The sequence below is a fragment of the Oreochromis aureus genome, linkage group 3, assembly GCF_013358895.1.
Source record: "Oreochromis aureus strain Israel breed Guangdong linkage group 3, ZZ_aureus, whole genome shotgun sequence".
Classification (NCBI taxonomy): domain Eukaryota; kingdom Metazoa; phylum Chordata; class Actinopteri; order Cichliformes; family Cichlidae; genus Oreochromis; species Oreochromis aureus.
This window is the reverse complement of record NC_052944.1, coordinates 2,572,948-2,596,258: the sequence shown is the minus strand read 5'-3', so window position 1 is coordinate 2,596,258 and position 23,311 is coordinate 2,572,948. Positions and strand designations below refer to the sequence as shown.

The following is a 23,311-nucleotide window of genomic DNA, read 5'->3' as shown; positions in this document are numbered from 1 at the left end:
GACGGCCTGGATGAAAGCAGACTTTCATTGGATTTCACCAACAGGAAGCTGCTGTCTGATGTCACACAGAAGTCATCAGTCAGCCAGCTGCTGACAAACCTCATCCAGGGAATCTGCTTCCCTCGGCTCGTCTGGATAACTTCCCGACCTGCAGCAGCCAATCAGATCCCTCCTACATGTGTTGACAGGCTAACAGAAGTACGAGGCTTCACTGACGCCCAGAAGGAGGAGTACTTCAGGAGGAGATTCAGTGATGAAGAGCTGTCCAGCAGAATCATCTCCCACATGAAGACATCCAGGAGCCTCCACATCATGTGTAGTATCCCAGTCTTCTGCTGGATCACTGCTACAGTTCTGGAGCACATGTTGACTACAGAGCAGAGAGGAGAGCTGCCCAAGACCCTGACTGACATGTACTCACACTTCCTGCTGGTTCAGACAAAGAGGAAGAAGAACAAGTACCATGAGGGACATGAGACGAGTCCACAGGAGCTGACGGAGGCTGACAGGGAAGTTCTTCTGAAGCTGGGGAGGCTGGCGTTTGAACATCTGGAGAAAGGAAACATCATGTTCTACCAAGAAGACCTGGAGCAGTGTGGTCTGGATGTGACAGAGGCCTCGGTGTACTCAGGAGTTTGTACAGAGATCTTCAAAAGAGAGTGTGTGATCTTCCAGAAACCAGTCTACTGCTTTGTTCATCTGAGCATTCAGGAGTTTCTGGCTGCAGTCTACATGTTCCACTGTCACACCAACAGGAAGACAGAGGTGCTGAAGAACTTCCTGGGAGATTTTATTCATGATTCTGACTTTGATTTTGACTATGATGATGATACTAATTTGCTTCGAGATCGGTTTCCCCACATTAAACCATCTCTGGGTGCGAATTTCTATGAAGAATACAAAATACAAAAGAACATGCTCAAGTCTTATAGCTTCACATCACTGGATGTCTTTTTGACTAAAGTCATGGAGAAATCCCTCCAGAGTAAAAATGGCCACCTGGACCTGTTTGTTCGCTTCCTTCATGGCCTCTGTCTGGAGTCCAACCAGAGACTCTTAGTAGGTCTGCTGGGTCAGACAGAGATCAGTCCAGGAACCATCCAGAGAGTCATCAACAACCTGAAGGAGATGAACAGTGATAAAATCTCTCCTGACAGAAGCATCAACATCTTCCACTGTCTGATGGAGATGAACCACCTCTCATTATTTCAGGAGATCCAAGAGTTCCTGAAGTCAGAGAACAGATCAGAGAAACTCTCTGAGATCCAGTGCTCAGCTCTGGCCTTCATGCTGCAGATGTCAGAGGAGGTTCTGGATGAGTTGGACCTGCAAAAGTACAACACATCAGAGCGGGGACGACAGAGACTGATTCCAGCTGTGAGGAACTGCAGAAAGGCTGGGTGAGTCCAGATGTGATCATTAACATCATTGATCAGTGTAGGTTAGTAGTTTAATTTTGAAAATAAAATCAGATTGTAAGCACAAAGTGTTTGTGTCCGTACGCTGCAACCTTCCACACCATCCTTTATTGTACAGACTCAGCAGCAGCTCCATGGATCCCAAATCCAAGAGTGGAGAACAGATTTGAAGTGTGTCACATCCATGCAGTCACAGCTGTTTCCACCATGTTTCCACTGATATTAATCCTGTTCAATGACACGTTTCATATCAGTGAATATGTTCTTTAGGACGTCCACTGACATGTTTAAGTGTCCTGCTGGAAATCACTCAAATCATCCATGAAATCCATGAAAAATCCTTTTAGTGTTTCTAACTTCACCCTCTGTCCTCTCTCTCTCTCTCCAGCCTCCTCACTGCTTCTTTCACTGATAATCACACAAACATCGTATTCAGCTACAAAATAACACAATAATATCATCTGATGATCATTATTATAAGAGCAGGATCCATATTTGATATCAGAGTAACACACTGCTTGGTTATGTGCAGTCATCATCAGTGACTGTGGGTCAAACAGAAGCTCTCTGATTGGTTGCTGACCTTGGTCACCTGTCCACTCTCACCTGTTTGTGTTTGCTCTCTCTTGCTGTCTCCATCCTCTCTCTCTTTCTCTCCCTCTCTGTCTTTGTACCGTCACTCAGGTCCAATGGAAACAGTGACATTTACAAACCAATCAAAGACAAACTGATCCATGTCAGGTTATAACAATATTCAAAGTGAATACAGGCTGCTGCTGGACACAGACAGGTAACATCATTTGGACTTGCTGTCACCTGGATCTGGACTCATAAACACTGAAGCCCTGAACAGGAATACAACTCATTTTCTGCCAACTAGCGACACACCAGCAGATAATGGCTCAGAAAGCTAAAATGAGCCAATCATTTCTGTGTTTAGTTCCCCTGAAATCAGATCTGATATCAGCAGCTCTGAGTTCATTCATCATTATTGTCCAGTGATGAGATTTCTGCTCCGTTTGGTAACAGTCAGCAGGTTTTTCCTGCATGTGGACGTGAACAGTCGTACCTGACAGCAGGTAGCAAACAGAGATCATCTTTCCAGCTGGAACTCTTCACTGAGCTGAACTCATTCAGAATGTTCTGGAGTCAAAACAGGAAACAGTCCAAATGTGTGTCTTCACACTGACTCTGGATCAGATCTCAGTGACAGACTGTGGACATTATGGAAGCCTAAATGTGACACCATCTTCCTCCTTCATCTGCAGATTAAAGCCAAACAAAGATTCTCATTAAAAGTCTGCAGGTCTGAGAGAGACTCAATCGTTGTGTCATGTCAAACACAGTAAGAGGAGCTGAAGCACAGATGTGAAGAGCAGATTCATCAGATTATGACCTCACTCTGTTTTGTCTTCATATACATTCAGTCTGTGTTTATAATGCAGATTTTCTGCTTTTATAATAACACATTTTATATTTTCTATCATCACAGACTGACTCAGTGTGGACTCTCAAAGTCTCACTGTGAAGTTGTGGCCTCAGCTCTGAAGTCCAACCCCTCCCATCTGACAGAGCTGGACATGAGTTGGAACAAGCTGCAGGATTCAGGCGTGAAGCTTCTGTGTGCTGGACTGGAGAGTCCAAACTGTCGACTGGAGACTCTGAGGCGAGTTCACTGACTGCAGCTGTTGTTGTTTTTCTATATTTCAGGTCTTTGATTGATGTTTGAAACTTTCTTTAGTTCCTAAATGTTCAGGATGTGTCTGAAGACAAATGTGAAGAAGTTTGAGTGCTTTCAGAAATGTTGTGTCTTTCCAAACGACTGAACAACAGTTTTTCCTTTTGGCTCCAAACAGAAGTGACAGACTTGAGCAGGGTTCATTTAAAGGCTGACAGAAGTGGAGTGGTGACGGGAGATGTTTGACAGGACAGTGTTTCAGCCTCCACAGGTTCATGTTGTGCTCCATCAGTCAGTGAAGATGAAGTCAGTGCTGATGAGGCTGTAGAGTGTGTGAGGGATGTGAATGAGGATGATGAAGATCTGATGATAGCAGATAAAAACAGGCTGCAGAGACTTTGAGCCATACAGGGCACACAGTGTGTGTACAGAACAGCTGAAATCATTCTGGAGGCCTCACTGGAATATGGAAGCATCACAGTACAGCTTCACTAAAGTCTCTGATATGAGATGAGAAATGAAGCAGCCAGAGCTTTTTCATGAGTGGAAATCCACTGTGACTGTGAGCTGCTGCTACAGCCTCCAGATTAGCCAGCATCTCATCCTGCTCAACATTTTCTCACCAACTTTAATGGAAGTGTGATGTTTTCAGCTGGAGTGATGGTCAGGGTGGCCTCCTCTCCTCTTCTTCTCCTCTTCCTCTTTCATTTGTAAAGCCACTTCTGCTGCTTTCATTCATTTGGAAGTCCTGTAGCTGAGTTTGGGAGAGACTAACAGCCTCGGCAGCAGAGGGGAGAAAGGCTGTAACACCACCACTTTACTCTCTTCTACCTGTCACATCATTTTATCAGGAAACAAATATGTTTTTACTATGTTTGTCTTGAAGATGTAAGAAGATCACATGGTGCTTTTTATTATTGTGTTGGTTTGTTTCCTGTCTCTTGGATGGAGCCCAGCTGTGCGTGGCCCCTGGGCCTGTGGTCAGAGTGTGTGTGCTGGATAATCCGGCCCAGGATGAGGCCAAACTGACATGGGATGAAATGTCTGTCACATAATTGAGCTTAGTGTAGTTTCATTTCTGCACAATTTAAAAACAACCAAAACTTTGTTCTGTCTTTTCTAAGTTATACTGTAGACTTTCTTTGATACTGTGTCCAAAAGGAGCAGCTTTTACTTTGAAGGGGAGCCGTCTCTGTTTCCTCTTCAGTTTGGATGATGGAAGCAAATGAGTGTGTGATGTTCTTTCAGTGTTGCACTTTGTAGACGCTCCCTGAGCACTGGTCTCACAGCCAGCTGCACATAGAGACCAGTGTTGTTAGTCCAGGTCAGAAGATGACTTGTTGGAATGAAAATGAGCTTGTAGTGGAGTCCGGTGACGTAGGCGGTCAAGATGGCAGCTTGAATGGGGAAGCTAATTTGCATTAGACTCAGAACATTGCGCTACACAACACTTACAAAATATCACCTCAGGACAGTGGGAGGCTTGAAGACTCTTTGTGAAAGCTCAGAAATGCCGAATCACCAACAAAAACTTACGCTTCGACGGCAGGAAGGCGCTAGCAGGGAAGCCTCAGCGAAAGCTAATGAGGTGCACCCGCTCTCACCTCCAATGTCGGATACTATTCAGACTGCTACAACTGAACAAATGGCCAAAGACATTGCAAGTATTTACGCGCTACTTAAGGAAACCTCCGAGACACAAGAGAGCAAGCTGAATGCTATCCAAACTGCTACGAGGGCAGTGGAGGCTAAGCTAGCGGATATGGCTACTCGAATAAGCAATGCTGAGTCTCGTCTTGATTTCCTCGAGGATGCTAGCAGAGCGCTAAAGGAAAATCCTCCTGCTACTTGTGATGAGGTGAACGCTCTAAGACAGAAATTAGACGACCTCGAAAACAGAGGACGGAGAAACAACCTGCGCTTTGTCGGCTTTCCGGAGGGCTGCGAGGGTTCGGACGCTCTAGCATTCGTGCGCAACACGATCCCACAACTCCTGAAGGTCGACTTCCCGGGCGGGCTGGAGATTGACCGCGCACACCGCAGCCTGGTGAGACGGAAACCTGACGGTCATCCCCCGAGGGTCATCATCGCCCGATTTCTGCGGTTCCAGGACAGGGAACGGATCGTGGAAGCTGCGCGGAGGCTGGGGCGGCTGAGCTGGAACGGCCACCGCATTATGATCTTCCCTGACTACTCCAAACTTGTCACGGACAATGGGGCGGCATTTAATCCCTGTAAACGGCTGTTCCCAGCGGTGCTGGTGCTGAAAATGACGGAGGGCAGACGTGAGTTTACCGACCCAAAAAAAGCCCAGGACTACATTCTGTCTTTACCTTAAGGGAGTTATTTACAGTCAGGGCTTGGATTAGCTAAGTCCCGGAATGTCTGTTTTCTTCATATTACATCGACTTAATATGCTGCTGCTGCTGGCGACGGGTCCTGTTTATGACTGTTCGACTGGTTAGAGTCACGGACCATAAAGTTTATGTTTTGCTTTCTGGGGTTCATAGCCCACCTGAGGGTGACTAGTGTTCTCGGTCGCCCCAGACGTATCTGTTTAAATGTTTATCAATTGTTATTTTTATTTACTTCCAAACCCCCCCATTTTTTTTCACAGCCAGCCTTCCAAATATTGTCCACTCAGTACTGAACTCCTGGTTCTAATAATAAGTTACCCCACTGTTATATGTCTGATACGTATTGCATGATGGCGAATAAGCAACAAAGGGCCTTTACTTTAATGACCTGGAATGTAAAGGGCCTTAACCATCCAATCAAAAAAAAGAAAATTATGACATTTATCAAATCAAAAAAAGTTGACATTGCCTTTCTTCAAGGGACTCACTTGTCTCCCCAAGAGTCAGATAAACTTTGCCGTGATTGGGTGGGTCAGGTATTTTTTTCATGTGGCAGCAGCCAGAGTAGGGTGTTGCAATTTTAATTCATAAGCAGTTACAGTTTAAATGCACCCGGATGGTTAAGGATGAAGATGGGCGGACATTGCTACTCTTGGCTGAGATTCAAGGCCATAGGATGATTTTAAGTAATATCTATGCACCAAACATTGATGACCCCACCTTTTTTGGAAACTTGGAATGCAAAATTAGTGATATGGGTGACTACCCAATCCTGATAGCAGGGGACTTCAATTTGGTCATGGATGATATACTGGATCGAAGCACTCCCTCACAGCGACACTCTAGATCAGCTTCGGTCGCTATAAAAATGTGTAGGACCTTGGGTTTGGTAGACGTATGGAGAGTATTCAACCCATCCACAAGAGATTACACCTTTTATTCTGCCCCCCACAACACTCTGTCAAGAATAGATTATTTTCTTGTGTCAAATTCTATCATGCCCTCAGCAATGTGTTGCTCTATTGGTAGTATACACGTTTCTGACCACGCCTCGGTGCTTTTACATCTGAGCTCATTTGGTAGCCCCCTCAAGTCTCCCAGATGGAGGCTAAACCCACGCCTTTTACATGATCCCAACTTTTTCCACTCCTTAAGAGAGCAGATCAATTCTTATATAGAAATTAACCTCTCTACAGCTCCTAGTGCAGGTGTAGCATGGGAAGCTTTGAAAGCTTTTATTAGAGGGTTCATAATCCAGCATGCCTCATATAAGAAAAGAACTGCTCTGACCAAGCAGATAGACCTGGAGACGAAGATTGCCATAGCTGAAGCCGCTTTTAAGGCAGACATGAGCTCGGCAAATCTGACCCACCTAACTAGACTTAAATATGAGTTTAATTCAATCTTGACTCAGAAAATGGAGTTTTCTCTATTTCGGGCTAGGCAGAAATACTTCGAAGATGGAGATAAACCTGGCAAACTGCTTGCAAGATATTTTAAACAAAAAGAAGCTCAGACTATCATAGCAGCAATTAGAGCACAGGATGGCACTATGGTGTCAAAACCCTCTGAAGTGAATGAGGCCTTTAGGGATTTCTATATGCAACTATACTCTTCAGAAGAAGTACAAGCAGACTCTCAGGAAATTAACAGTTTTCTCTCCCCCCTCAACCTCCCAACTCTCTCTAAGACACAGGTGGACTCCCTGGACACCCCATTTTCAAAGGAAGAGATCTTAAAGGTAATCAAAAACCTTCCAATTGACAAGGCCCCTGGGTTGGATGGGTTTACAGCAGAATTTTACAGGAACTTTGCAGAGGAGCTCTCCCCTTTACTCCTTCAAATGTTTGAGGAGGCCCTGGATAAGGGCAGCCTGCCACCAACACTGTCAGAGGCACTTATTTCCCTTGTCTTAAAGAAAAACAAAGACCCGCTTGACTGTAAGAGTTACAGACCGATAAGCTTGATCAATTGCGATTGCAAAATTTTAGCCAAGGTACTAGCAACCAGATTAGATAAGGTCATGACTTACTTAATACATCCCGACCAAGTTCGTTTTATTCGGACTCGCAGCTCTGCCGACAATGTTAGACGCCTAATTGATATTATGTGGGCGACCCAGAATAAATCCCCTACGGGGGACTTCTCTCCAGCTATAGCCCTCTCCCTAGATGCAGAGAAAGCATTCGACAGGGTAGAGTGGCGTTTTCTATTTTGTGTAATGGAAGCATTTGGCTTTGGCCCAAAATTCATAAGGTGGGTCAAACTTCTCTACAACAATCCAAGAGCATCAATACTAACGAACTGTCTTATATATCACAGTCCTTCGACCTCCACAGAGGCACAAGACAGGGCTACCCACTGAGTCCTCTGCTTTTTGCTCTAGCTTTAGAGCCTCTGGCAACGACAATACGTAGAGACCCTGATTTTCCAGGTATCCAGGTCCACAATAATAATCACAAATTGATGCTCTATGCTGATGACGCCCTGGTCCTAATATCGCAGCCAGAACGTTCTCTACCTGCTGTCTTAAGAACTATTAACCGGTTCTCTAATATATCAGGATATAGAGTAAATTGGTCAAAGTCTGAAGCGTTCCCCCTGACAGCCTTCTGCCCCAAAACTCTGTTCCAGCCAGGGGATTTCAGATGGCTTCAGACTGGTATTAAATACTTGGGCATTACATTTCCCCGTTTGTTATACAACATAGTTCAGGCTAATTTTGAACCTCTATTGGACAAGTTCAGAACAGACATAATTAGATGGTCCCCTTTGTTTCTCACCCTTTGGGGTAAAATTAACATCATCAAAATGAATTGTGCTCCAAAATTTAATTACCTACTACAAACACTCCCGCTAAAAACCCCATCAAAATATTTTCACCAATTTGACAGATTATGCAACCAATTCATATGGAATAACAGACACCCTAGAATAAAGCTTAAAAGGTTACAGCAACCAGTGGAGTTAGGTGGCCTGGGGGTCCCAAATTTACTGTTTTACCATTATGCTTTCAGTCTGAGACACATGGTTCACTGGGCTCTCCCTCCAGAACGAGCCCCCCCATGGTTTAGTCTGGAGAGTACTTTGTGCTCACCACTCCCTCCGATGCACATTTTAACCACCAAGTTCCCACCAGATATACAAACCCACCCCATTCTTTCGTTGCTGCAGACGGTCTGGAAGAAGGTGGCCTTGCTGTTAAATTTTAACTCCCACCTTCACACTGAGGCCTCCATATGGCTCAATCCCAAACTCTGCATTAATAGGTTTCCGTTTTTCTGGAGACTGTGGGTCCAGAGAGGGATACTTGTTCTCGGAGACCTGTATCAGGGGAGAATTCTCAAGTCCTTCAACGACCTTAAAGCACAGTTTCAGTTGCCACAGAGTCAGTTTTGGAGGTACTTGCAGCTCCGGCACTTATTGCTCAAAACCTTTGGTTCCTCCTCCACACCACCTCCAACTATTGAATATCTCAGCTACATCAAAAAAATCTCTGGGGGAGGTTGTGAAGTCTCTAAATATTACTCAATGCTTGTTGAGGGCACGAGTAAAGGGCTACCCGCCCTCCGGTTAGCTTGGCAATCTGACCTTGGTGTGGTTTTTACAGATCATGAATGGACTACAATTTTGCAAAATAGTAAAAAGGTGTCCAGGGAACTTAGGACGAGGCTAATCCAATTCAAATTATTACACTGAATTTACTGGTCACCACACAGATTGTATAGGGCGAACCTCATACAGTCCCCTTAATGCTGGAGATGTCAGACTGGGGTGGGCACATTGACCCATATGATTTGGAGCTGTTCTATAACCCAAATCTTTTGGACTGAGATACACGACTTTATCAAATCAACTATACGATGGGATATTCCTTTTTCACCAAGACTATTTGTTTTGGGGGACCCATCACTCCTCAAATATGCTCCGCCTAAGGCCGCTAAGTGGGTACAGACTGCATTGATGCTGGGGCGTAAACTCATTATCTCCCAGTGGAAGGCCCCTTCCACCCCACCTGTCTCTGTATGGCATCTTCAACTAGGGAGACTCGCTGCACTAGAACAACTCTCATACAGACTTATGAATACAGGGAGTGCAGAATTATTAGGCAAATGAGTATTTTGTCCACATCATCCTCTTCATGCATGTTGTCTTACTCCAAGCTGTATAGGCTGGAAAGCCTACTACCAATTAAGCATATTAGGTGATGTGCATCTCTGTAATGAGAAGGGGTGTGGTCTAATGACATCAACACCCTATATCAGGTGTGCATAATTATTAGGCAACTTCCTTTCCTTTGGCAAAATGGGTCAAAAGAAGGACTTGACAGGCTCAGAAAAGTCAAAAATAGTGAGATATCTTGCAGAGGGATGCAGCAGTCTTAAAATTGCAAAGCTTCTGAAGCGTGATCATCGAACAATCAAGCGTTTCATTCAAAATAGTCAACAGGGTCGCAAGAAGCGTGTGTGGAAAAACAAGGAGCAAAATAACTGCCCATGAACTGAGAAAAGTCAAGCGTGCAGCTGCCAAGATGCCACTTGCCACCAGTTTGGCCATATTTCAGAGCTGCAACATCACTGGAGTGCCCAAAAGCACAAGGTGTGCAATACTCAGAGACATGGCCAAGGTAAGAAAGGCTGAAAGACGACCACCACTGAACAAGACACACAAGCTGAAACGTCAAGACTGGGCCAAGAAATATCTCAAGACTGATTTTTCTAAGGTTTTATGGACTGATGAAATGAGAGTGAGTCTTGATGGGCCAGATGGATGGGCCCGTGGCTGGATTGGTAAAGGGCAGAGAGCTCCAGTCCGACTCAGACGCCAGCAAGGTGGAGGTGGAGTACTGGTTTGGGCTGGTATCATCAAAGATGAGCTTGTGGGGCCTTTTCGGGTTGAGGATGGAGTCAAGCTCAACTCCCAGTCCTACTGCCAGTTTCTGGAAGACACCTTCTTCAAGCAGTGGTACAGGAAGAAGTCTGCATCCTTCAAGAAAAACATGATTTTCATGCAGGACAATGCTCCATCACACGCGTCCAAGTACTCCACAGCGTGGCTGGCAAGAAAGGGTATAAAAGAAGAAAAACTAATGACATGGCCTCCTTGTTCACCTGATCTGAACCCCATTGAGAACCTGTGGTCCATCATCAAATGTGAGATTTACAAGGAGGGAAAACAGTACACCTCTCTGAACAGTGTCTGGGAGGCTGTGGTTGCTGCTGCACGCAATGTTGATGGTGAACAGATCAAAACACTGACAGAATCCATGGATGGCAGGCTTTTGAGTGTCCTTGCAAAGAAAGGTGGCTATATTGGTCGCTGATTTGTTTTCGTTTTGTTTTTGAATGTCAGAAATGTATATTTGTGAATGTGGAGATGTTATATTGGTTTCACTGGTAAAAATAAATAATTGAAATGGGTATATATTTGTTTTTTGTTAAGTTGCCTAATAATTATGCACAGTAATAGTCACCTGCACACAGATATCCCCTAAAATAGCTCAAACTAAAAACTACTTCCAAAAACATTCAGCTTTGATATTAATGAGTTTTTTGGGTTCATTGAGAACATGGTTGTTGTTCAATAATAAAATTATTCCTCAAAAATACAACTTGCCTAATAATTCTGCACTCCCTGTAAAGTGGAGAGTTTCCACCTGAAGTGGGATCCATATCTGTCCAGAATAAAAGGATCAGACTAGAACTTAGAGTGGGACAGAAAAAGGAATTCTGACCGAAGCACTCTAAGGGATGTCAGAGTGTGGCATGCAGTAAGACCCACGTAGTCATAGGCTGGCTGTTTTTTTTTTCCTGTTTGTTTTTTTGCCTTGTTTCTCCACCTCATTTTGGTTTTGTATTCTCTACTGTTCTGCTGCTATGCCGATGCTTTTTTCTATGTGATGTAATCTGTCTCTACAGTGGACTGTAGTGTTCTAAAAAAACAATAAAATATTAATCACAAAAAAAAATGAAAATGAGCTTGTAGTTTGTCGGCTTTAATGTTGTGACTGGAAAAAGGTGTTGGACTTCAAATATGTCCATTTCTATCACACTTCACCTTTAAAAGTGAAGCCTTGTGGTTCCTGGAAGGAAAAACACGACTTTTTCAAGTCTTTGTCCTGTTTTTATGAGAAATGTACGACTTTAATGTGAAACAGTCAGAGTTTTTTCTCTTGTTGTGTTTGTTTGAAGCTGCTTCCTGTTGGCTTCAGCTGTTTGGAGTTTCCATTTTCTAAACTTCTACATTCTGAACCTTCTTCAGCTCTGAACAGATGATGAAACACTGAATGATTTCAAGCTCACACTTTGTCTAATAAACTTACATCTTTCATTCTTTATACAGATTGATGAGCTGTGGTTTGTCAGAGATCAGCTGTGATTATCTGGCAGCAGCACTGAAGTCCAACCCCTCCCATCTGAGAGAGCTGGACCTCAGCAGAAACAACCTGAAGGATCCAGGAGTGAAGCATCTGTGTGGTTTCCTGGAGAGTCCAGGATGTGGACTTGAAACTCTGAGGTCAGTCAGCATGTTTTAGTTGTGCTGAGATGAATATGATGTGAAAGTTGTGCTGACACTAAACTGCAGACATCAGGCTGATATTATACTGATCCACACTGAGGATCTTCATGGTAAAGTCTGTTTTCTTCTTCTCTGGTTTAGTCCATTGACTGCAGCAGAACAATGTTCACATTTCAAACAGTGAGACTCAACGTATGGCCCGCGCCCACACGCCGCCTGCCCACCTTTCCTGATTCAGAGAGGGGACCCTGATTAACTGTGTAGTGTTCTTCCTCACAGTTCTAAGTATCAGACACAACAATGAATAATCCACAGCTGACACCTCTTTAGCAGGTCAAAGGTCACGGCACACAGCAGACAGTGGGAAATATTCTAATTCTGATCATTTATCAGCACATATCCATATGTATAAAAACAAAGCTGACACTGTGAGACTTGATCAGAGGTGTGATCATCACAGCAGAGGCCTTTGTGTCAAAGTCACTGAGGATCAAACAGAAACACATGAAGCAGATTTTCCTCTTCTGGCTTTTTATAGCAGATAACCTTCAAAATATTCTGCAGTCGATCAAAAACTGAAGCAAACCATGAATCAACATGTGAACATGAGCTGATGCTGCTGAAGTGAAGCAAAGTTACAGAGGTTTGATTACAGACACAGCTGAGAGTTTGTAATCTGTCATCATTTTAAAGGTTTCAATTTCTTCAGTATTGAACAGCAGAAATGAGGCTTTGTTTTCGGAGGCCGACAGCAGTGAACACAACAGCAGACTGGTGCGTAATAAGCAGTGAATAATGCAGAAAACAGATTTTTGAAGGTAAACTGTTCTTGAAGTACACTGAGAGAGAGAGAGAGCTGTGCAGGAAGTAAAGGTCAAAGTCAGAGATAGTTCATGACGATGTTCATCAAACGTAAAGCGTAGTTTGGATCTTCTTTTGCTGCTGGTTCACTCAGTTTTGGTTGGAGACAGATGAAACCTGCAGCTTCAGGATCTGTGAGCTGTCCACTTTCAGCCCCGACGGCGTGTCCGTGTACGTGCCGTCGAGTGAACGATCCACGCTCTGTGTTTCCATCTTTGTGTGTTTAGCTGCTCTCATTTACTCTTTTATCTGTTTGCTTGTTGTTGAAATACTTTTGGGAGCTTTAACCTGAGATTCTGGCAAAATACATTTATATTAAAAATCCATTCAGGATTGAATGAATCAACATCGCTTTATTCAAATTAAAACCATTTAAATAGGAAAATCCATTTTTTCACAGCCGCCTCTAATGCTGGGTAATGTCAGCTGGTCCATGTGCAGCTGGCTGTGAGGCTCAGGGAGCGTCTACAAAGTGCAACACTGAAAGAACATCATCCATAAATATTGAGGAATAACTGGACTCTCATACAGCGAGACTCAAATGCCTTTAAACATCAGCTTATCCTGCTGATCCAAGTCCAACACTGAGTTTGTAAAACATGTTTGTCAATCATTTTGTTTGGTTTCTGAGGAAAATGATTCAATAACTTGCTGCTAATACACAACATTTCATCATATTTCCTCATAACCCTCTTTTGTCTGACCATTTGATCCCATTTGAATTTGCAATAAAGGATCCACAGAGTTTGGTGACAATAATGACAGTAGATGTTTGTGTGAAAGTGCTGGAAGCAAATGAGTGTGTGATGTTCTTTCAGTGTTGCACTTTGTAGACGCTCCCTGAGCACTGGTCTCACAGCCAGCTGCACATAGAGACCAGTGTTGTTAGTCCAGGTCAGAAGATGACTTGTTGGAATGAAAATGAGCTTGTAGTTTGTCTGCTTTAATCATGTGACTGGAAAAAGGTGTTGGACTTCAAATATGTCCATTTCTTTCACACTTCACCTTTAAAAGTGAAGCCTTGTGGTTCCTGGAAGGAAAAACACGACTTTTTCAAGTCTTTGTCCTGTTTTTATGATAAATGTACGACTTTAATGTGAAACATTCAGAGTTTTTTCTCTTGTTGTGTTTGTTTGAAGCTGCTTCCTGTTGGCTTCAGCTGTTTGGAGTTTCCATTTTCTAAACTTCTACATTCTGAACCTTCTTCAGCTCTGAACAGATGATGAAACACTGAATGATTTCAAGCACTTTGTCTAATAAACTTACATCTTTCATTCTTTATACAGATTGGAGCGCTGTGGTTTGTCAGAGATCAGCTGTGATTATCTGGCAGCAGCACTGAAGTCCAACCCCTCCCATCTGAGAGAGCTGGACCTGTGGGGAAACAACCTGAAGGATCCAGATGTGAAGCAGCTGTCTGATCTTCAGCAGAGTCCAGACTACAGACTGGAGACTCTGGAGTAAGTAGAGTGATGGAGTGAGTGGGTGGTGCTGTCAGCAGTATTGTACTAAACACAGTCAGTATGAAACAAAGATCCAGTGTTTCCTGTAAAGCTGCAGCTTCTCAGTGAAGCTGTGAGAGGAGAATGGTGACAGGCTTCAGGATTGGACACAAACACTTCCTGTTTCTGACCTTTATGGTCACCATGGTAACGGCTGACACGCTCTGATCAAACACTGTCAACAGCCAATCAGCTCTCTGAACAAAGCAGCACGCAGACCAATGACTGCATTCATTTCCAAGTTTAAAGCAGTGAAGAACACAGTCTGTAGGTGAGGAAGAATTTAGTGAGAGCAGATGTTTGGATGGAATTCCTCCAGTTAACAGCTGGAACCATCTGGATTGTTGGGCTTGTTGTTGGGGTTCCTACAGAGCTCAGAGTGGACACACCAAGCTTCTTCTAATGAATGAAAGTCCAAACTCAAACTTGGAGGGAAAAACATCTTCATCAACTTCAATAAAAATCCAAAGATTAGAAAAAGTGAAGCAACAATGAGTCCTAGTACAGTCCCAGCACTGAAGTCCCTGCTGCTCTTTATACTGGATGTGCTGCATCACTGACTGACAGCTGATGAAGAGTCTCTGGAAACACTCGTTTATCTCCTCTGCTCTTCCTTCTTCTCTCTGCAGGTGGAGGTGATGATGGTAAACAGGACGGTGTGTGTGCTGAGAGAGGAGCAGCTGTGTCCTGATGATCCAGAGAGGTTGAAGCAGCAGCAGCTTGTGTGTGAGAGACGCTCTGACTGGGCCATGTTACTGGGAGGTGGAGAGGAGAGCTTCATCCAGCAGTGACTGACAGAGGAATGAAGTGCAGATGACTGTCAGTGCTGCAGAGTGAACTGCTCTGAGAACAGCTCCACTGTCAGACACAATGTAGAGTCCAGCATCATCCCTGTGTGTCCCTCTGGATCTGACAGAGGATCATCAGTGTATCTGGACTGCTCTGCTGCTGCTCTGTCCTTCTACAGTCTCTGCACAGTCTCTGTCTGACTCTGGCTTCAGACCCTCCTGGATCAAACTCACCTGGAAAGACTTTCAAACATCACTCAATAGATTTGAATACAGAATAGATTTGATATATACTGTAGATGTACTGTAGAGTTGCAGTTTGTCACTTGTAAATACAGTCTGTGAGCAGCTATGAGCTGAAAGATCTTTCTAGAAACACCAAATGTTTTCACTCTTCTGTTGCTTTTTCATATATTTCCACAACATTAATATTGATCCCACCTGTCTCACCTGTTTCATGCTTTTATACATAAGAACAGGACACGTGTGATCTGAGCGCTGCTGTGGTTGCTGTGCTGCACGTCTTCATGTAGATAACAGAGACATCTAGTGGTTCAGAGGAGAACTGCAGGAGGTGGAGCTGTGTTTTAGCATGGAAAACTTTTATCTTTTAGGCGCAGATACAAATATGACAAGTATCAGTGTCAGATACAAAAGGTCACATCAGTCAGCAGAGGAACAGTGATCACACAGCAATGTAAGAATAGAAACATAACAGTGAATCTGGACATGTGTACAGATGGAAGCAAACAAACAGGATGTAACACTACATTAAAGCCACAAATGGGAAGAAAACAAAGCCAAAGGAAAATATATTTGATCTCAGGAATCCAAATCAGATGCTTTAGAGCAGGGGTCGGCAACCCTGGGCACGCGTGTCACAGCTGCCACGTGAAGGGTTAACTGATGGCACGACCATAGCTGGACTGGCCATCGAGCATACCGATGGTGATTTTTAGTTTTTATAGGCTGATGATGTTTTTTGTAACGGTATAAACAGTGAAAGGTGGTGGATTGGCCGGATGCTGGTCGATGTGTAAAAATAAGTCAGTTGTTTGTTGGTGGCTATGGCGGAGCTTCCACAGAGGCAGCAGGTGGATGAGGGAAAGTGGAGGCAGGAGGGAAAAGGGTCTGGCTGCAGCCACTGGGGAGCGCCATATTGGGACCTCCACAGTAGGCAGAGATACGTCCCTGCATGGATCATCGACTTTTTTTTTTTTTTTAAAGATCTTTATTTAACAAACAATGAGTATACAACATACGAACAGATGAAGTATACAAAAGAACAGAACATGAACACACAAAACCAGGGGTAAAAAGAAAAAAGTAATAATTATATGAATACACGCAAAAATTCACAGATATATATTGTTTTGAGAGCCTTTTTGTTGGTGGAGCTGATATCGATTGTATGTACATTTCCACATCCTTAAAAAAATGACAGAAATGTGGTGTTTTATTAGTAAACTTACATTTATGGATAAAACATTTGGCTAAAAGTATTAATAAATTTATTATAAAAACATTTATCATTCTTCTTGGGGAACTTAAAGAAACAGAATAAAACATTTTCCCATCGTAAAGAAAACTCTCTTAAAATCTTGACAATAACAAAACTGCTAAATTCCTTCCACAATCTCTGTGTAGAAGCACAGAACCGAAAAAGATGAGTCACAGTTTCTGGATGATCCCCACAGAAAGTACAATTAGTATTTATGTCTCTGAAATTTTACCATGTAGTGACTGGCTGGACAACATTTATGTAGAATTTTAAATGATGCTTCCTTCACCTTATTTACAATCAAATATTTATGGGGGATCATCCAGACTGTCTTCCACTTGATATCTGGAACATATCGGTTCCAGTAAGATATTATATAAGGGAGAGAGACGATATCTTCTTGGAATAAACTACGTATTCTCTTATTGCTGTTACCAAGTTCCTGTGAAAAGCAGATTTTTCCTACTGCTGACTCAGCTGGATCAGGGAGAGTGACTGAGGTAGATATCAAGCTGTCAGTGTTTTTATATAACATTAAAGTCCCTGAGGGTATGGCACCAAGCACCACTGAGAATTCCTGAACACTGATTGGAAAATTATATAGTGCAAAAAAGTGGTTGTAAGTAAGTAGTTGTCCCTCTTTATTAACCAGCTGAGCCACCAATAGGATCCCATTTTGGACCCAAGTTTCCAGGAAAAGTGATTTATTTTTAAATAAAATATCTCTGTTGTTCCAGATGAGGTATTTGTGTGGTGAGACGTTGTGTTTATAAATGAGGGTCCACACTAAGAGGACCTGCTTATGGAAGGATGAAAGTTTTACAGGGAGTTTCCCAACATTGTAATTACAATTTAAAATAAAATTAAAGCCACACATGGATCATCGACTGTGGAAACCTTGCAAGTGGATCGTAAAGGTTGTTACAGAGTCTTTCGTGTCTAAATTTGACGTTAATAATTATATAATTGTAGGAATCATCTAGTTTGCTTACACTGATTACGTTGGCACTTTGTTAGCGCTACAGCAGGTCCGACCCTCGAGGTATCTAAACTTTAGTAAGGAATGTGCACTTTTGACACCTCTGGTTAGCAGTTAGTGGTCAGTTTCAAACGTATTTGATTTTTGCTTGTTATGAACAAATTCACTTCACTACTTTTCACGATCTGTAACATCAATGCACATTGTTCCATTTACTGCATATTGCACTTTATTCATGTCTCTCATTCCACCTGCAAAAACATTATAAAGGTCGTCACAGAGTTTTATATATGTATAAATACTAATATTCTCTATTCCGTTCTGTTTTATTGCCCAGATCTTAGTTAGCCTTTGTTCAATTGTCTTTTATATGTCAATAGATATGTATGTCACAAATAAAAGTTTCTTGTAAATTATGTTTTTGTAAAGACTTTTCTCCCAAATCTCTTACATACTAACTGTAACGTGTTATTTCTGCTAAAACCTGAACTTAAATGTGTATATGGTGTTTATCTGTTTTTCTCTCTGTTTTAGATGCAAATATCAATTTGGAGTTCTGCCTCCAAGCCAGAATCGCAGGAATGCACCCCGTGTTGGCTGTTTCACTGCCCTCTGTGCCCAGTGTTGGGCAAGTTACTTTGAAATAGTAATTCAATTATAGTTACTAGTTACTTCTTCAAAAAGTAACTGAGTTAGTAACTCAGTTACAATATTCTAAAAGTAATTAATTACTTGGAAAAGTAACTATTGCGTTACTTTAAAAAAAAACAAAGAACGTTTAACCCTCTGGGGTCCAGAGTATAATTGGCCATTTTTTTACTACTCTTGATTTTCCCTCCACATTTTACCTTTAAAAACTATTTGCTTTGCCTTGTTTGGTATCATTCTTTTTAGCGCAACCTCACGTGTCTGAATTTACAGTTATGTTCTCATTTTGTCATACTGTATAACCAGAATTGATCTAAAATCAAACAAAAAACATAAAATCAGAGTAGAAAAAGTTATATTTTTAACTGTAACAACCATAAACACGTTTAATGAATCATATTTCATAACTTCAAATGCAAATATTAATTGTCAATTTTAAAATCCTATGCACAAGTTTTGCAAACAACAAAGTTATTTGCATCCATTTACCTTTTACCCTTTTTTAAAATAACCATTTCAAACTATTTACAGAACAATCAGCTGTTCTTCAATAAGATGCCACACAAATTATTTGTGCCACTCCAAAAATGTCTGTCTACAATAAAGGAGAACATCACAGCCTGATACCTGCAGGTCTGACAGCAGCAGGTGTATCACTGCTGTTTCTACCTGGAGACAGCAGTCGCCTCATTGTTCTGACACACAACACAAAACTATACACAACACTACACACTAACTACACAAGACGACACATTAACTACACACTCCAAACACGCTAAACGTCACAAATCTCAAAACTCGCTCTCTCTCTTTTCCTGCTCTCTCTCTCTCTCTCGCCGTCACTCCTAAAACTTTTTTTTTGTTTTGCTCATAAGCACAGAGTGCTTGCTAGCGCTAACGTGGCGAAACTATTGAGGAAAAAACGCCGCGTATATATTGTTTATCATGACTCTGGTTTTATGTGGCCTATCGACACAATTTATAAACTGGTATATATCACCTTGTTGCTTTGTCTTTAAGTGGTCATGTGATTGGCTTACCACGACTACTTTATTCTTCCTCAGTCAAACAGCAGCACTCATGCGATTGTTTTGCCCCCTGAGCTCCAGCAGAGTGAAGCTGACCCCCCACCCACTTGAAACGTAAAGGCAAATAGGCGGAGCGGTTAGTGCTACGTTTGTGCAGATTTGTGCAGTTAAAATTAGCGTTTGTGCTGCTACGGTTTCCGAGATATAATGATTTTAATTATTACGGCCTACGCTGTATAACACCAGTGTCTGTGGCAGTGAGTTTCAGCAGCTGTGGAATTTTGCCCTTTTATAGAAGACTGTCCACTTTTTCTAGGCTTGCTGCATATTAACTTTAATTTACACTTTAGTAACACAATTTATTCAGCGGAAAGGTCGATATTTCTTTTGTTACCAGTGCAGAAACGTACACAAGGTAGGCTAAAGTTTTCTGTGGCAAAACTGAGTTTCATTTGAAGTGATTCACGTATACCTAAATTATTATTATTTTTACATATCCAGTTGGCCTCAATGATTTTGTTTTGAATTATATATGTTCATTATTATTAATGTAGCTCTCTCAGAAAAAATGAAGTGTTTGCTTTAATAGGTTGTTTCCTACGTGTAGAAAACTGAATATTCCACAGCACCTAGGCCAGGGATGTTCAACCTGCGGCTCTAAAGCCACATGTGGCTCTCCGGCCCCTCCACTGTGACCAAGTAAGTTATGTTTTATTATAAAGACAACAAGAAAGGGTTCTGTTTTAATGAAATATCTGCATTGACTATTCACTGAATGTACAAGGGTTTTAAAAGTGGTTTAATGTTTCTTAGCTTCAAATCTGTTTACTGTAATTTTCAAGTTGGTTGCCCATCTTTCCTAATTTTCAATTATCATGGAAAGGACTCATGTAGCTGGCTTCATTTTAACAAATACTTTTTTCCGTTATAAAGCTTTGATGATTCATTTTCTTATCAAATCTAAAAATTAACATTTTTATTTACATTTCCATAGCTTACACAATACAACAACTCATTTTCTAGATATTTATAAGCTTTCTTTTTTAGGCTCTAGACAGGTTTTGTAGCAGCAGGGGAAAAGGGGCCCTTTGAACTGAAAAGGATGCTGACCCCTGACTTAAGCCACCAGGTCAAGACACAACAAATACAGAAAAATTATTGACAGAAAAATGGAACGGTTACTTTCAAGGCTACGGGTGCAGGTGAATGGGTGTGTAAAAGCAAATATGCATCAGACTGACAAAGAAAAGAGTGTTAAACGATTTTTAATTTAGAACTTTAACTTTATGTGCAAAACTGAACTTACTGATAACACACTAGCCATTTGAACACATGTAACTGTAATGAACCAAATAAAACAGAAACATGCAGGCAGCACTCATTACACCGTGTATAACACAGCATGGGGTTGTATTTCTTTCTTTTCAGATGCTCCTGTCACTCCATTTCCCAGGTCATCATAGCACTCCCACACACACGGAGCTCTACTGCAGTATGCAGTGTAATGGCCCAAACCATCAGTGGTCATCTTTCCGTGGAGAGCAATTAATGCCCTCAAAGTGAACGACTTTCCTTGGAGAACCAGGTTGGAGGGAAATTCATTCAGTGGAAATTCTGTTTGGTTTGCAAGGTCAGTATCAATCCACACGATATCTCCAATGTTGTAGCTGTGAGTAACTGTCCCTGCACAGAGCTCATTTCCTGTGGTGCTGTCTTCTGTTTTGAATTCTGATGGACACAGAGATGGATTGGAGAGTGGCCTGAGGCAGGTAGACTCAGGTAGGCCAAGTCCTGCTTCCACAGCAGTGCCAGGATGAGCCATACCAGACTCTCTGAGGACAGAGATAGCAGGAGAAACAAATGGCACTTCCCTTGTCATCCCTTTGCTGAGGTAGCAGTGCTGTGAAGAGCAGTGTTTGGTAAAATAAACACTTGAGATGTTCCTCATTGTCTTAGCAATTACAGCGGAGATATTGCACTGAGCATGGATTTGGATCGCAGCAGACCTCAACGAGACAGCTTCAAACATTACACTAAGCAGCTCTGCTCTCCTCCTGTAGGTTTGCTGGGTCACACCATCTGTGGCAATGACTTTCACCAGCTGCAGGACTGGGTTTTCACTGTCCTTCAGAACAGCAATTTGAAATGTGGAGCTGTCACAGAAGGCACAACATAAGCACTGAAAAAATGCATCAAAGGCACAGGTATTGAGCACAGAGATTGTTGATTCCCCTAATCTAATAGGCTGATGGAGGTTTCCATTTTTTAATAATCCCACCTTCACTCTTTTGGCCTCAAAAGATTCATCTGCATGGAGCCATTCGGTACATGAAGAGAGGTAGGAAGTTGTCTTCCTTTTTTTGGGTGGAACAGCCAGGCCGCTCCAGTTCTCAACTGCATCTTCATCAGCCGGAGGAATTTTTGTGGCAGCATCAGATCCCACAAACGGGTGAGCATCCATTTTTATTTTGTCTTCTGCACTGTGAGTCGTCATGGATCCAGAATTGGCATCTGTGACTTTCAGTGATCCCACTGTTGCCTCATCTGTGATCTTTTCTTTTGCAGAACAAATCCGCATATTTCCCTCGATGAAGGAAAGATGACGAGCAATGAAGCAATCGACTCGAACAGGCAAGTTTTCATGTTTGAAAAGTCCGTGTTTTATGTTTTTGAACTCAGCTTCAACAGTGGCTGAACTTGCTGTGATGCTGGTGCTTTGGAAGAGAGGGACCATCATTCCTGTCCAGAGAGGCAAGTAACTTGTGAGTCTTATTATATGAGGAATAATCTCAGGGAGAAAGTGAATATTATCTCTGTCCCCGTTTGCTGCAGCAGGTGACCTGCTCTCCTCACATATTTCTGTTACCCAGTGTCGTAGGTCTGTCTGGATCTCATCCACTGAATCCACTCTCTCACTTTCCTCCGTCTGTTCATCAGGAATGATGATGGAGTCTTGAGCAATTTGGGCTTTCAGGTATTTCTTGCACCTTTCTGAGGGAAGAGGGGCTCCAGAACTGTCATCACCTTCTGCCTCACTGAGGGCCACAACAGTGATAGCACGTAGGAGCTGTGTTGAAAGATTTTATTATATTTATGTTTAGAAGTACATTTTGCTTAAGGTTTTATAGATGTGTTTGCTCTTTTTATTAGAGAAGTTACGTTGTGCAAGCTTTGTGTGCATTCCAGAGCTCCCTGACTTTCACACCCACATCCTGGGATCATGGGAGAGGACACACCTTGTCTTATTGTTTATCTCATATATGCGTAGAAGTATATAGTCATTTGTAGATTGAAAGAATGTCTCATCCTAGGAGGTCTGTAACAACTCTGTGCAGCATGAAGAGGGGAGTGCGTTCACTCCTCCTCAGAGTGTTCTGGCATAGATCACACGTCTCCTAAGAGAGGTCGTACCTTCTTTTATTGTTTTATGGTAGGATAAACATATCTATGTTTGTTTTACTCTAAGTGCATTTTGTTTAGATGAACTGCTGGCCTTCCAGGCCAGCAGGGTTAGGAAGTCATTTTATGAACACACACACACACACACACACACACACACAAGGTATTCTTTGTTCACATGTATACCTATAAGATGTCATATGTTAATGAACCTATGCATATTCATGTAACCACAATAAAAGAGCAGTGTTACGGGAGAGCGGACGAGAGCAACTGAGGTCAAGCGAAGGAACGGCGCCTGTCCAGTTCTCTCCCGTGCACGTTAATTTGTAAAACCTGTCTGAGTGTCATTTATTCCAATCTGAGTTGAATTACAGGAAAACTCCTAACAAGCTGTTTTGCATGGTCCAAACATTGAGACTGAAGAAGTTTTCCTAATGACCTGACAAAGAAATCTTTAACACGATGTGTTTTCTTCTTCAGGCAGTCCCACTGGCATATTATCTTGATGCAGTGCGCAACATCAACCCTGATAAAACGGGGGGAGTTTGGCAGACTGGGTTCCAAGAAGGACATGAAAGCATTCATTAGGGTGGGACTTCAGATCAGGATGAGGAGTGAAAGCCTTGACCA

At 42.4% G+C, this 23,311-nt stretch overlaps 1 long non-coding RNA gene across 2 annotated transcripts; it reads left to right on the top strand.

Moving 5' to 3' along the window:
• Positions 1–19,780: 19,780 nt before the first annotated feature.
• On the top strand, positions 19,781–21,257 carry LOC120438754. Of its 2 annotated transcripts, none has more exons than XR_005612111.1 (3): positions 19,781–20,481; positions 20,708–20,909; positions 21,021–21,257. It is a non-coding gene; the product is annotated as an uncharacterized LOC120438754 (long non-coding RNA). The 2 variants fall into 2 exon arrangements; XR_005612110.1 differs by having other exon boundaries at positions 19,781–20,489.
• Positions 21,258–23,311: the final 2,054 nt, after the last annotated feature.